We start from the raw sequence: 14,141 nt of genomic DNA, 5'->3' as shown, positions 1-14,141 counted from the left end.
GGTCGCTAGATTGCCTACATACCCTATAAAGGGATCAAACCGTTGTAGTTCTTGAATTTGTATTTCTGGTGTTGGGAGAATTTTTGTGTCGACAGATGTACACATGTATATATATTTTTTGAATCCGTCGAATATATTTCTTCTGCAGACGCAGGAATTTAATTTGGGCACCCCGATCTGTTGAATATTTTACTGGGCCGTGTGAATGGGCTTTTGTGTTGTTGATAACAAATTTAGCTGGGCCCAAACATCAGGATAAACTGTTCGAGAATGGGCTTCCGCAATTCAGCAATATGACACCCATCCTTTTTATGTCCACCCCCAATTTTAAACCCGGTGGGTCTCCCACAAGTCTGAAACTCCAGCCCAATAAAAGGAGCCCAATCTGTGTATCCTAAAGAACGGCTTCAGGCCACGCAACAGCTCCTTGTCCTCGTCCAAATCGATTTGATAAGGCTGAGAGAAACCAGGCGTGATCATATGCTTGAGCTAGAAATCGAATTGGAGATGGGCACTAGCTACTTTAATCCGACCTGGAGAAGGAGCCTTGATGTCCGACTCCATACAAATAGGGAACTGATCATCTTGATTCTACAGTGTTCAACAGAGACTCGAACTGGGTAAGACTCCTAACCTTCCCCATCTCTTCTCACTGGTCTTCGATAGAATACTGACAAAATCCCCAATGTCTTTTGCTGCTGTAGGTTCAAAGCTTGGCCGATCTTGATTTGCATGCAAAAGCAAAACTGGGTTGACTTCTCAATCTGGTACGACTGCCTCTGTGCCCATTCAAGCAATCGCTTGTTGTTTTACTTTCTTGTTGACCATGCACCACCGCAACATAAACCATGTTTTTGTCTTCTTCTTGATTGAAAGACAAGCACGGTTAAGCATTGTATTCCTGAGTTGTATTCGATACCAATAGCATTGATTCTTGTACTCTTTTTTCTTTTGATGGCAATCACCTTTTGTACATCACCGCTTCGAAGATTGACCTTGCTGCATTTGTGTTTGATCGTTGCCACCATGTCCTACTTTGATCGTCACCACCATTCACTACCGCTTCACCCATCAAACTTATATTTGGCAGCCTTTGTCTTCTTTGCTTATGACATAAAGCAAATTCAAGCTTGAATAAATGAAGCCATGTTTTTGGCTTTTTGTTAGCATGATTCCAGAAACAAAGAAAAACAATTAAGTTATGTTTGCTCCTAGCTTGCATCCACGGTTTCAAAGTAGCATATAATTAAAGTTTGCCATCATTTGTCTTCTAGCTAATGCATATTCAAACAATTTATGTCTTGACTTCAAGTGGTCTTCCTACTGATCACTCATAGCTTTAAAGAGACCAATTAATTAAACATGCCTTCATTTGTCTCTATACGTAAAAAAAAATGAGATTAGCCCCATCTTGTTATTCGCTTGCTGTACACATCACCACGTCAATATTGCTAACCAATTAACTGGACCTGCTACCACAGCACCGCTTCACCACCGCATACCAGCTTTATAATCAAGCTTGCCTCTTTTGTCTTGTTTGTTAACTAAATTACTACTTTCGTGGACAAAGAAAGAAGTTCAATTAATTAACAAATGTTTTTTTTTATTTGGTGTGCAGACTCGGTTGCTTCGCTACTGCTCAATTTCACTTCACCACTGCCTCTGTATTCAAGGGGCAGATCGACTTGTTTAGTTGACACAGTGAGTCTAAAATCTTTGAGCGAATGTCATTCTGAGCCTACGACTTTAAATTCCTCTAAACTCCCTTCTGTTTGCAGGCTGCAGAGAAGATCGGAACCAAAGATTAAGGGTGAGGCTCTTATTGATTTGCTTGTTACGGTTGGTGTTTAGCTTGGTAGGAGTTTAGTGTTTGTATTTCTGGTTTTGAAAGTGGTGGAAGAAGAAAGGCAGAAGCAGGGGATTGCTGAATTTGCAGGGAGCGAAGATGGCATTTTGTGCAGACTGTTCTTTTTCTTCTTTTTTAGCGTCGGAACTTGCCGTTCATGAACGACTTTATGTTCCTGTGCTAGGAATTGCAGCAGCTAAGTGCGTTGAGACTCCGGCCGTTCATGAACGACCATATATGTCTCAACGGAGGAGAAAATCACCATGAAGTTGGCCGTTCATGAACGACCATGTATTTCTTGATAACTTAAGAGAGACTCAACAAAAGAAAGAAGGTTGTTCATGAACAGCCTATCTTTTGTTGACAGCAAGCATTCCGGACGATGTATTTCTCTCTGGGTACAGCAAGGATGCGTAGTATACCTGAGCGTCGTCTTTGGAGCTTGAATGGTTGCCGGATCTGCTTTGATTTTGGCAGAACTTTAGCTTCTTGCTTGATGATTTTTTTCTACTCTCTCTCTCCGTGTGTGTCTCTGTGTGTATTTCTTTCCATGTTATTGTCCTTTTATAATAGTATAGCTGCTCCTCAGATAACTTTGCCTTCCGCAGGACTTGTAACTTTGAAATTTGAATGACAAACTTTGAATTTTGGATAACAAGCTTATCTTGTATTTTGACCAGCAACAATCCCGAGTTTGCTTCACGTTTGAAGTCTTTTTCAAAGCTAGTAAACTTTGACTGTCAGCATATCTCTTTTACTTCATTTTGAATGGCCTATTTTCCGTTTGAAATAGTCAAGGCTGTAACAACATATACAAACCTATCCATGTGGGATTTTGAATGTAATTCATTGCAAATGTATTTCTTTTTTTCTTTTCTACGGCAACCAAATATATATGCAGCAACCAACCTCCTTTTTTTTAGTTCAACAGTTGATCACAACTGCTTTTTTTTATATCTCAACACCTTCCCATCTTGCAAACTGCGTATTTTGCTGAGCACAACACCACTCACTAAGATACCGCAAAGCACGTCCCCGCGACGTTGCTTCCTGCTTACTACCAGCGGGGGGATTTCCGCCAGCTGCGGCTCCCGAGGCAACGCCTCATTCTGTCGACGACCGCCACGCGGCGTTACGGCAGATTACGTCCCTCCGGGGCACGGGGACTTGTTAACAGTCTACGACGGCCCTGATCAGGCACGTTGACCCCAATCACTTGGGTACTAAAGATTGGGCTCGCTACCCAACACCCTCTGCTCCGTGCAGCTCCCCCTCAACAAACAATTTACCGACCATCCAGAGGTCCATCTTAGCCGGGGAGCGGGGGACTCCCTGGGGGGCCTAGCAGGGGTCCACCCGAAAGGGTATAAAGCGTTTGCTCAGTAAATCCATGGCTGACAACGCACTGACGCTAATTATGCTGTTGCAAGTCTAGCGGAAGGTAACGCTTCAAACCGCTGAGCAACTCCCCAACCAAGATTGCCCTCCTTGACTAAGGACTTGGGGGACTTGTACCTACTTATGTGCATTTGCAAGCATAATTAGCTATAATGAGCTATGCTCATAGTACCGCCAGAGGTACAGACTCCCGCCAAAGGAGTGACCTACAAATACACAGCCAGGCGAGCTACCGCCTGAGCCTCGAATCGCCCCCAGATCACTGCCAACGCGCCGCCGCGCGCCATGCCAAGAGGGCCTCAGAAGCTCCTAACACTGGGAATCGAAGCACATCAGCCGCACATCGAAAACAAGGAGGAGATCAGCCTTCTTCTCATCTATAAAAAGTTCTCTTCTCTCTCCTCATTAATTACGTATTGACTACTCATTTATTGTTAAGCCGTCTATATGCATCGACTAACTTAGGCATCGGAGAAGTGAAGACCGCCCAACGCGGTCTCCCTCTGACCCTGTCTTTCATTTGAGAGCTAGCGAAGATCATCAAGTCCTCAGAGTAGCGGTCCGCCCACCGGACCCGCGTTAATTGAAAGTTCGGCTACCGCCGGACTTTGAGCATTAACAGCCTCCATCATTCTACTTCTGTGGACTGTATTGTGTGACAAAATTTTAGTGTCTGCCATTTAAAGAGATGGAAGATACATTATGTGCATTGTAGGGTGCAGAAATTAAGAATAGTCGGATTTTTCTTTATATGCTCCTATTTTAAGTTTTTTTTTTTTTTTATCAAAGAAGAACTTCATTAATAATGAACTTGTTACAACGAGTTTTGGGCAACATCTCTAACATAAAAATAGCTACTAGACTTCACACTGGAACTCTAATACTCTATAAAGACTGACTGAAAGACCCAAAAGGCCCTGACTCTAAAAAAGCCATTTTGCCATACGGTGAGCAATTTTGGTGCCATCGCGTTTCACAAAATGACAACTACAAACTTAAACAAGACTAAGAGAAAACTTGCACAACAACTATATGGCAAAGACAACATGCACAGGAACAGTGAATCCTTGACATTCAACTTTGTCAACACTAACTCGCCACCCAGGGTCCACCGGACCTACCCTTGATCGACCAAGCCTACACTCGTTGTGACTTCGAACCCGACCAAAGTGAATTGCTGGGTCGTCAGACCTGGGACTAAAGTAAACCCAACACTGTCACCACCTTAATGTCAACACCGTCAATCCACTACTGCTCCAAATCGCCATCGCCTCGGACCCGAAACCAGACAGGGCCAACCCACTAGAAGGCCAAGGATGATTGTCTATGCCACAGCCAAACTTTTTCACCATCGCTGCTGACCCAACTCCAGAACATGAACGACCCTCCAAACGGCCAAAGAGAAGATTGTCTTTGCCACAACCTGCAATGCGCCCAAACCAACCGCTAATACCTAACATACCTTGGAAATGATTTATTACTAACAAAACAAAACCAAATTAAAACCGAGCCCACCCATCCTCATCCCCGCCATTGCCGACTTACCATCAACAGCCCTCTGCCATCAGAATCGCCTGACCACCACCCTCCACCCTCTGCCACTAAGACCAGCATTACCCCGGCACATACCTAATACAGCTTCCACCGACTTCCCCTTGCCACTGTCGCACACCCACCAATGTCCAGTCACCACCTCCATCTCTCTACTATTCAGTTGGACCAACACAGTTGATCGCTTGCAATCCCCTAAACCTGCTGCTCCTCTGCAGGCACTCCCTGCCCCGCACTCTATCAACCCAGATGTCCAACCCACCAGATCGGGTCTGGGAAGACGCACAACAGCAACCCAGAACAGCGCAGTCGAAAAACCCTCGCCTCTGACCTCGTTGGATCCGGCAACCACCGAATGTCGACCCTTCACCCCTATCGTGCCACCACTCCCATCCCACTGGCAACAGCAGCTCGATGCACCTACTCCACAAGACCCTGCTGCACCAGATCGGGTCTGATCCACAAAGGCTGAACTCAGCCTCCCTAGGATGACAAGCAACGCAAGGACAACAGTCCCCGTACCTTCCTGTCTGACAATGACACCCATAGGGCTCCCCACTAGACTGATCTTGAAAGACTTTTGAGAAGCGGCAGACACCTAGGGTTTTTTTACGTAAGTGGTTAGGATTTTGGTTTCCTATTTTAAGTTTTTTTTTAATCTTATTACAATATATTACTTATGAAATATTGGAAGAAACTAAATAAGTAGTATATCCTTTCAGTCCACCAACATCATGTTGAAGACCACCTATGTTAAGGGCTCTAATTAAATTACCAAATGTGTATTGAATTCTTATATGAAGATGCCCAACATGTTGAAATAACCAATGAAAAATATAGCTAGTAGATAACCAAACGAGTTGAGTTTAGTGATAAATAGATATGTTGCTAAGTTTAGGTGTGCCAGTTAGAGATTAGGGTATAGGGTTTAGAAATTTAGATATGAAATCAAATGAAAATCAATTATTATATCATTTGAATGTGTCTTGTTACATTGTTGTACACTTGGTTTTCATGAAAATTTCATTTATAACCTACCTAGTTGAGATGAATCATACAACTTGATTAATTATAGTTATGTAAAGAGTTTTGCTATTGGAACCTCAAAATTTACTCACTTAACCTCTATGCTTTTTGCATCTCTTATCAAATTTTCAAATACTAAATTTACTCAATTTACTCACTAAACCTCACTAAAGTTCCTCAAATAACCTCACTCATATAATTTTTGCAAATTATTATCTTTTAAAATAAAATATTTAGTCTTTTCAATTATTTAAGTACTCTATAAATCTTAATTACATATACATTTCTTAATCAAACAACATGCATAAATCTCTTTTCCAATAAAATAAAATAAAACCAAACACAAGATATTGAGTTTCAAGAATTAATTTCTAATCAATAAGAAAATAATATGAACTATTCTATTTTTTTTAATATTTTTTTTCTATTTAAGCTGTGCAAAAAAGATATATGAAGAAATCATTTTTTTAATGTTTATTTTTTTCTCTATTTTTTGTACCTCATGATTAATTATTTAAATATTTTTTTAGTTTTTTTTATTGCTAGCTAGCTCTCTCTTTTTTTCCTTTTTATTTTGCAAATATAATAGATAGACTTAGATTTAGGTCATAAATCATAATAGGATTTATTTTGTTTTTCCTCACCGTTATGCGTTTAACATATATATCATACATTTTTATGTCACATGATCTTACTCATATTTTTTATTCTTATTGAATATATATGAAAGTTTTAATGAGTATCTAGTGAAATTGGAAAATGAAAATAGATAAGGAAAATAATAAAGAATGCAATCTAATATTATTGAATTGGAAAGTCTACATAAAATAAATATAATATTTGTTTGGTATCATTATTGTCCTTAATAGTCATTTTATAATAGGTTATATATGTCATTTTATAATTGGTAATAGAGTGAGGTCAAGTGAGCAAATTTAGAGGTCCCAATAGAAACACTCTTATGTAAATCTTTGATTTTCTCCAAATGTCTCATATATATAATTGTACTTGTACATCTCTTTGGAATGGTGGTCTAATAATACAACGATCGGATTGTTCCATTGACAAAACATCCGTTTTTCTACAATTTGAACAGATGGAACTGCCTCAGTAACAATATTGTGAATTGTTGGAATCTATACTGTGTGTTCCCATTTTAATTTTTATATGATTATCAATAATAAAATAACTTAATATGAAATATTGGAAGAAATTAAGATTTTTAATAAGATTTTTATAATTAATTCAGCTATCTTCGAGAATTCACCACATCTAGTTAAAACTAAGCACCTTTAAAGGGGACAAAACGAGGGTTTAATACCTTTTTTTTTTTTACCATTTTAACGGTTACAAGACTCTTCGATAAAATAGGCTTCCTAAGCTAATACATTATATCATAATTTCTTTGGTAGGGAAGAAGATAGAATGTTTAATGCATTTTCATCTATATGTATTATTCTGTTGAAGAAAATCAAGTTTGTGTGCCTTATCAAACTAGGAATAGTTCCATAATTGTAATAGGAGAGAATGTTCTAGAATTTCTAGTCCTATTCGGAATAGTTTTCCTTGTAATGCTAGAACATGTACTTTGTAATACCTATATATAGGGCTCCTATTCTCAAGATTGAATACACAATTCTCTTATCAATTTCTCTCTAATTCTCTCATTCTTAAATACGTTATCAGCACGAGCCCTATGTTAGCATTGAAGCCACCCTCAAGTGCAAGAGGTACAAGTTATAGAATAGGGGATTAAGTAAGGATGTCGAACCCACGAGGATTGGTAAATCTTTTCCTAGCTAGGGAAAACCTAAGGAAAAACTAGAAGAATATGCAAATGTACAATCACAAACAAAGGCTCACAAGTGAACCAAAGTTCATGGTGAGTATGTGCAAGATGGTGTGTAGAGATTTGATTTTGACTTTGAGATTGGTTTCTATTCAAATTGAAACAATGAAAGCAAGTACTATAAACTAAGCTAAACTAAACAAGTTGTTATCAAATGGATAGGAGTTAGGGCATCGGGTTTCACCTTTTGCCTCCCTTGCAAGCATTAAAGCAATTGAATATGAATGATGCAAAGCTAATTGTCCAACTACCCTCTTAGCATCCGGATAGGACTACTAAGGCTTAAACCCCTTTCATTTTATTAACTCTAACCAGATAAGTCTAGAGCTAACTACCTAGAGACAAATTCAATTACCGGATAGGTCTCAATCATTTGCCCCTAAATGCATAAAGCTTAGAGTTTTGGTAACCAAGCAAGCAAACCAATCCTATCTCTAGGTGATTTAGCTCACTACCCTCACATGCACACATGGTGTGCTTTCATGCTCCCTTTTTGCCTAAAGGTAATCAATCTCTAGGAAAAACTTCATGTCATGGCAAACACATAACTCAAATTGATTAGGTCTAAGTAATGCATTCAACTATTGACTTAGCATGTGAGAATGACAATATGAATTTGCATCAATTTATAAACAAAAGCATCAATCCAATGAAGCTTGGCTAGGGCTTTCAACTAGTTCACTACTCACACATAGCTAGATACACAAGCTTCAACATTCTATTAAACATCAAATACATAAAGAGATAGGGAGTAAAGGGTGACTATTGATGATGCCGGAAGAAGTGGTGGAGATGGGTCTCCAAGAACATGATGTGGTGGTAGTCACCTCCTTCTCCTTGCTCCAAGCTCTTGATATTGGTAAGAATAGTGAAATTTGGAATCTCTAAGGTGAGTTGTGGTGTTGAGTGGTGGAGGAAATGGAGGATGTAGTGGTGGAAATGGAGGTTTTAGAGGTGGAGATGGTGGTTTTAGTGGTGGAAATGGTGGTGTCTTCTCTAGAGAGAAAATGGATCTTGGATAGGATGAAGATGATTGAATGGAGTCAAGAAATGCTGAAGAATTCGTCTTTGGCCTCTCTTTGATCAGCTATTTGTGTCCTCTATGGTCCCAAAGTGTGCAAGAGATGCTCTGACACCATTGTCCCCCAAATGGTCCCAAATTGGCAAGGTGACAAAAGGACAAGGTGTAGGGAGATATTTGAATTCAAGTGATGGGAAATTCTCACCACCTTGGTCCTCCTTTGCTGGAGAAAAGACCCTCCATGAGTGGCGGCTCGTCAGAAAAGTTTGTCGGAAAAGTCGCTGGAAAAGTCGATTTGCAATTTTCTTCCAATCTCTGTGTCTTCTTCCCCTAGCTTCAAATCTCCGCATTTCAAGCCTCAAATAGTCATTTCATTCTCAATGCAAGGTTTCCTACAAATAAAAGGAAATGGATTAAAAAGGGCAAAATAGCATGGAAGACAAATCAATTTTCATAATTATGGGACACAATTGCATAAGTAATTTGTGACTCAACACCCTAACCACAAGAAAAAAAAAACCAAAGAGAAAATCTTCAAAGCCGCTGCTGCCTCCACTTGCCGTGCCGCACACCCTTGCAGCCTTCTTAGACCGCCCCTACACCTCTGCTTCCCCTGCAGCATCACTGCACGCCCGCTGCCCCTGCAGCACCACCGCACTCCTGTTGCATCATTCTCCTCACGTTCCTGTGCATATCAGTCCATTTACAAGCCCCGAAAAGTCTAGTTTGGAATCTCTGATCAAAATCCTTTCTTCATCAAACTTGTTCACCTCTGTCTCTTCTATCTGACCTCCAAATTTTAGCCCTTTTGGAGTTGTTTTGAGACCTGTACACCAATAGAAGTGGAAGCTGTTCAGAAGAGAATCTGCTCCGAATTTCAACAAGTAAGTTTTAAATTAAAGTTTTTGCTTTTGAAATTTAAATTTCTTCTTCTTTTTCCTCAGAGACTTGCAACCTCCCTTCTTCTACATGCCACCTTTCTTATAACGTAGGTTCGATTCTTGAAAGCGGAATATTGGGGATTCACACTATACGAACTAAGAGCGTTCGTGAGCATCGAAATTGTACTTACATAAGTATTTGCAAGCATAATTAGTTATAATGAGCCACGCTCATGATACAGCTGGCGGTACCAACTACCGCCAACTGTGTGACCTACAGAAACACAGCCAAACAGGCTACCGCCTGAGCCCCGGCTCACCCCCAGATCACATGCGCCACGCCAAGTTAGCATCAGAAGCTTCAGAAGCTGGGAATTGAAGCACATCAGTCCCACATCGAAAGAATGGAAGAGCTGAGCCTCTTCCCACCTATAAAAGGTTCTCTCCTCTCTCCTCATTAATTAGGCATTTACTACTCACCTATTGTTACTCTGTCAATATAAATACATTGATTAACTTAGGCATCGGAGAAGAGAAGACCGCCCAACGCAGTCTCCCTCTGATGCCCTTTGTATTTCACTTGACAGGTAGCAGAAGTCATCACGTCATTTGAGTAGCGGTCCATCAGACCAGCGTTAGTAAAGATTAGGCTACCGCCCAATCTTAAACATTGACATTGGCAGAACCTCTCCCTTTTCATCTTGCAAGCAAGACAGTCTCCGCTAAGCGCAACACCGCTAGCGAAACTTCTCCCTTTTCATCTTGCAAGAGAGACAGTCTCTGCTAAGCGCAACACCGCTAGCAGAACTTCTCCCTTTTCATCTTGCAAGCGAGACAGTCTCTGCTAAGTGCAACACCGCTAGCGGAACTGCTCCCTTAACATCTTGCAAGCGAGGTAGTCTCCGCAAAGCGCAACTCCGCTAGCGGAACTGCTCCCTTTTCATCTTGCAAGTGAGACAGTATCTGCTAAGCGCAACTTTGCTAGCGAAACTTCTCCCTTTTCATCTTGCAAGTGACGCAGTCTCGGCTAAGCCCAACTCCTCTAGCGGAACTTCTCCCTTTTCGTCTTGCAAGCGAGGCAGTCTCCGCTAAGCTCAACTCTTCTAGCGGAACTTCTCCCTTTTCATCTTGCAACGGAGAGCAACTCCGCTCACTGGACCACCACCAAGTTTGTCCCAGCGACACTGCTTGCCGCTTACTATCAGCAGAGGGACTGCCGCCAACAACGATTCCCGAGGCAACGCCTCGTCTTGATGACGACCGCTACGCAGCATTACAGTCAGGCTACGTCCCTCTGGGACACGGGGACACGTCAATAGTCTACGACAGCCCTGATCAGGCACTGACCCCCGCCACTCGGGTACCAAAGTTTGGGCTCGATACCCAACACCCTCTACTCAGTGCAGCTCCCCTCAACAAACAATATAAGGACCAAACGGAGGTCTATCTTAGCCGGGGAGTGGGGAACTCCCTGGGGGGCTTAACAGGGGCCCACCCGAAAGGGTACAAAGCGTTTGCTCAGTAAGTCCATGGTTGACAACGCACTGACGCTAATTATGCTTTTGCAAGTCTAGCGGAAGTAACGCTTCGAACCGCTAGGCAACTCCCCAACCAAGATTGCCCTCCTTGACTGGGGACTTGGGGGACTTGTACTTACATAAGCATTTGCAAGCATAATTAGCAATAATGAGTCACGCTCATGATACAGCCAGCAGTACCAACTATCGCCAACTGTGTGACCTACGGAAACACAGCCAAACAGGCTACCGCCTGAGCCCGGCTCACCCCCAGATCACCGCTGACGAGCCGCCACGCGCCTCGCCAAGTTAGCATCAGAAGCTCCAGAAGCTGGGAATTGAAGCACATCAGTCCCACATCGAAAACATGAAAGAGCTCAGCCTCTTCCCCACCTATAAATGGTTCTCTCCTCTCTCCTCATTAATTAGGCATTTACTACTCACCTATTATTACTCTGTCAATATAAATACATTGACTAACTTAGGTATCGGAGAAGAGAAGACCGCCCAACGCAGTCTCCCTCTGACGCCCTTTGTATTTCACTTGACAGGTAGCGAAAGTCATTTGAGTAGCGGTCAGCCCATCGGACCAGCATTAGTAAAGATTAGGTTACCGCCCAATCTTAAACATTAACAAAAATATCACGGACTAAGAGTGTTCGTAAGACTTCGGACTAAGAGCGTCCATAAGCATCGATTTATGACCATATAAACATCATTGTTTCGGTCTAATCCAGTTATTCTTGGAAATCGATTTCTTGGTAGCATAAGGTCGAAAATCTTATTTATTAGTTTTCGTGGAAGCATTGACTCCGAAACTAACTTGTTCTTGTTTCATCTTTCAAGATGTCAAACACGAACAAACTCGATTTTGTTCCATTGGATTATGCAGGCAAAGGATATTTAGACTGGGCCATTGATATGGAGACCCATCTTACTGCCCAAGATTTATTGCATAAAATCCAAGAGCTTTGTCCTACTGCAACAGCTCCAGACCCTCAAACTGAGAGAGATAATTTCATGGAACTTTTTTTTTTAATAAACAGAGGAAAAGCCTAGACGGCTCACCCCCTATTGAATTTTATTTCGAAGAAAAGTACAAAAAGGAGGAGGGGACATAAAACCCAAAACTCTTCCAAAGAAAACAATTGGAAGAGAAAACAAATGATAAATACAAGAAGAAAGCGTAACTAACGAACACAAAAATTAGGCAACCCCAAGGAGTCTTTCCGACAGTGGGAACGAATAAGATCTGGGGCTATGTCCCACCATGTTAAACCAGTAGAAGAGAGACCCATGTTAGCAAGAGCATCTACAACTTGGTTGCCCTCACGATAGATGTGTGAAGAACGAAAATGCATCTGAGAGATACGATGCAAACAATTATGCCACTCAATTCGTCGCTACCAAGGTACTAAGTGAGGAGAATGAAGGAATGAAAGGACAAGAGCCGAGTCCACTTCTAACCATATATATTTCCAGTCCCGGACCCAAGCTAACTCAATAGCCTTGATGACTGCCATAACCTCCGCTACCACAGAGCTTGGAATATTAAGATTAGAGCAAAAGGCACCCATTATACCACCTCTGAAATCTCTAAAGATGCCACCATAACCCGCACGACCCGAAGAGCTACTCCAAGCACTGTCAATGTTAATCTTTACCCAACCAAGAAATTGAGGATGCCAATTAACTTCGACAATCCGTGGAGCCCTACGAGGCTTGCAGGACACAGGAAACTTCTTCAAAATAGTAAGATCTTGAACAAAATTGTACATGCAACCAAAACCAAGTCTATCGGAGGAGCTAACTTGCCCTTTAATTAATCTCCAAGCATTATTCATGTTGGCCTGCACACCATCAAACTTAGCTCGGTTTCGAAAATGCCAAATGGGCCATAATAAAGCCACAAAAGCGATGAGCCATAGCTCACTTACCTTCATGAAACGTCACATGGATAGTGACCTCCAATTTGATTTCATAAATGAGGATAGCGCCATAAAGCTTTGGCAAGCGCTTCGTGAATAGTATGGCAATGTTCGTGACTCCATCCTTCCGAATACAGAAGCAGAATGGAAATATCTTCGCTTCTCTGAATTTGACACAGTCATGCAATTTTATTCGGAAGCCCTCCACATCAGAGCAATGATGCGTCTCTGTGGAAAGACTATCACAGAAGACCAATTGATTGAGAAAACCCTCAATACCTTCACTGTCTATGCTATGAGGTCCTCTGATTTATTCCGGACTCATGTAAATGCTAGCGGATCACAAGTTTTCAACAGCTTATTGAAGCTATGGTCACTGCTGAAAGACATGGCAATGAGCTTGTGAAAAGAGAAATTGATAGGCTTCAAGATAGCCATCAAGAGCATCATCCTATGGCTAGAGAAAGTCACCATCGACGTCATGATCCATGCGATTGAAATGCTCATGAAGGTAATCGCCCAAGGCAACAATCGCACGACCGTAGGAGGCGTGATTTTGAGGGACGAAGGGTTGGAAACCATGGAGCCAACGTTGGCCATGGTCATCACTTTCAAACGCCACCGGTCTTAGGGACCATGCATATTGTGCCAATGCGCCTCAATCAAGGGAGAATCCTCTTTATGGTGTCTATTTATGATATGGAACGTCTAATCAATAGACCTGAATTTGCAATGTACCTAAGAAGGTAGCCGCATTATGGTGATCAAGACATCGAGTTCAAAAAGACTTTAAATCTGGCAATGAAGACAAAATGCCTCAGATTTTTATTCAGAATAGTCTTTTATTTTTCCAAGAATTATGTAATAGTAATTATGCCTTAATCAATAAAATGACTTATTAGATTCACTCTTTCTCACCAGGCCCATCCAATTGAGTATGATGTCTAGGTAACTAGTTTGAGATTAGTGGTACTTAAGTGAGCCTCGATCCACTGACATCTCTTCCTGCTTTCCTTGTCATATTTAATTGGAGTTACCCAACGGATTGAGTGACTACGATTTGTTAAAGTTTGATTTTCTTTTGGATTAGATTTTGGTCACGAAACTTTGATGTAATCATTGGC

The 14,141-nt window shown here is 41.5% G+C and overlaps 1 long non-coding RNA gene across 1 annotated transcript; it reads left to right on the top strand.

Annotated features, from left to right (window-relative positions):
• The first annotated feature begins 427 nt into the window (after nucleotides 1-427).
• On the top strand, nucleotides 428-2,592 carry LOC112188971. Its single transcript, XR_002931660.2, has 4 exons — nucleotides 428-620; nucleotides 705-767; nucleotides 1,619-1,701; nucleotides 1,779-2,592. It is a non-coding gene; the product is annotated as an uncharacterized LOC112188971 (long non-coding RNA).
• The last annotated feature ends 11,549 nt before the right edge of the window (nucleotides 2,593-14,141 follow it).

This window comes from Rosa chinensis, chromosome 2, assembly GCF_002994745.2.
Source record: "Rosa chinensis cultivar Old Blush chromosome 2, RchiOBHm-V2, whole genome shotgun sequence".
In the NCBI taxonomy this organism is placed as follows: Eukaryota; Viridiplantae; Streptophyta; class Magnoliopsida; order Rosales; family Rosaceae; genus Rosa; species Rosa chinensis.
The sequence above is the reverse complement of the archived record's forward strand: the minus strand, read 5'-3'. Positions and strand labels throughout refer to the sequence as shown.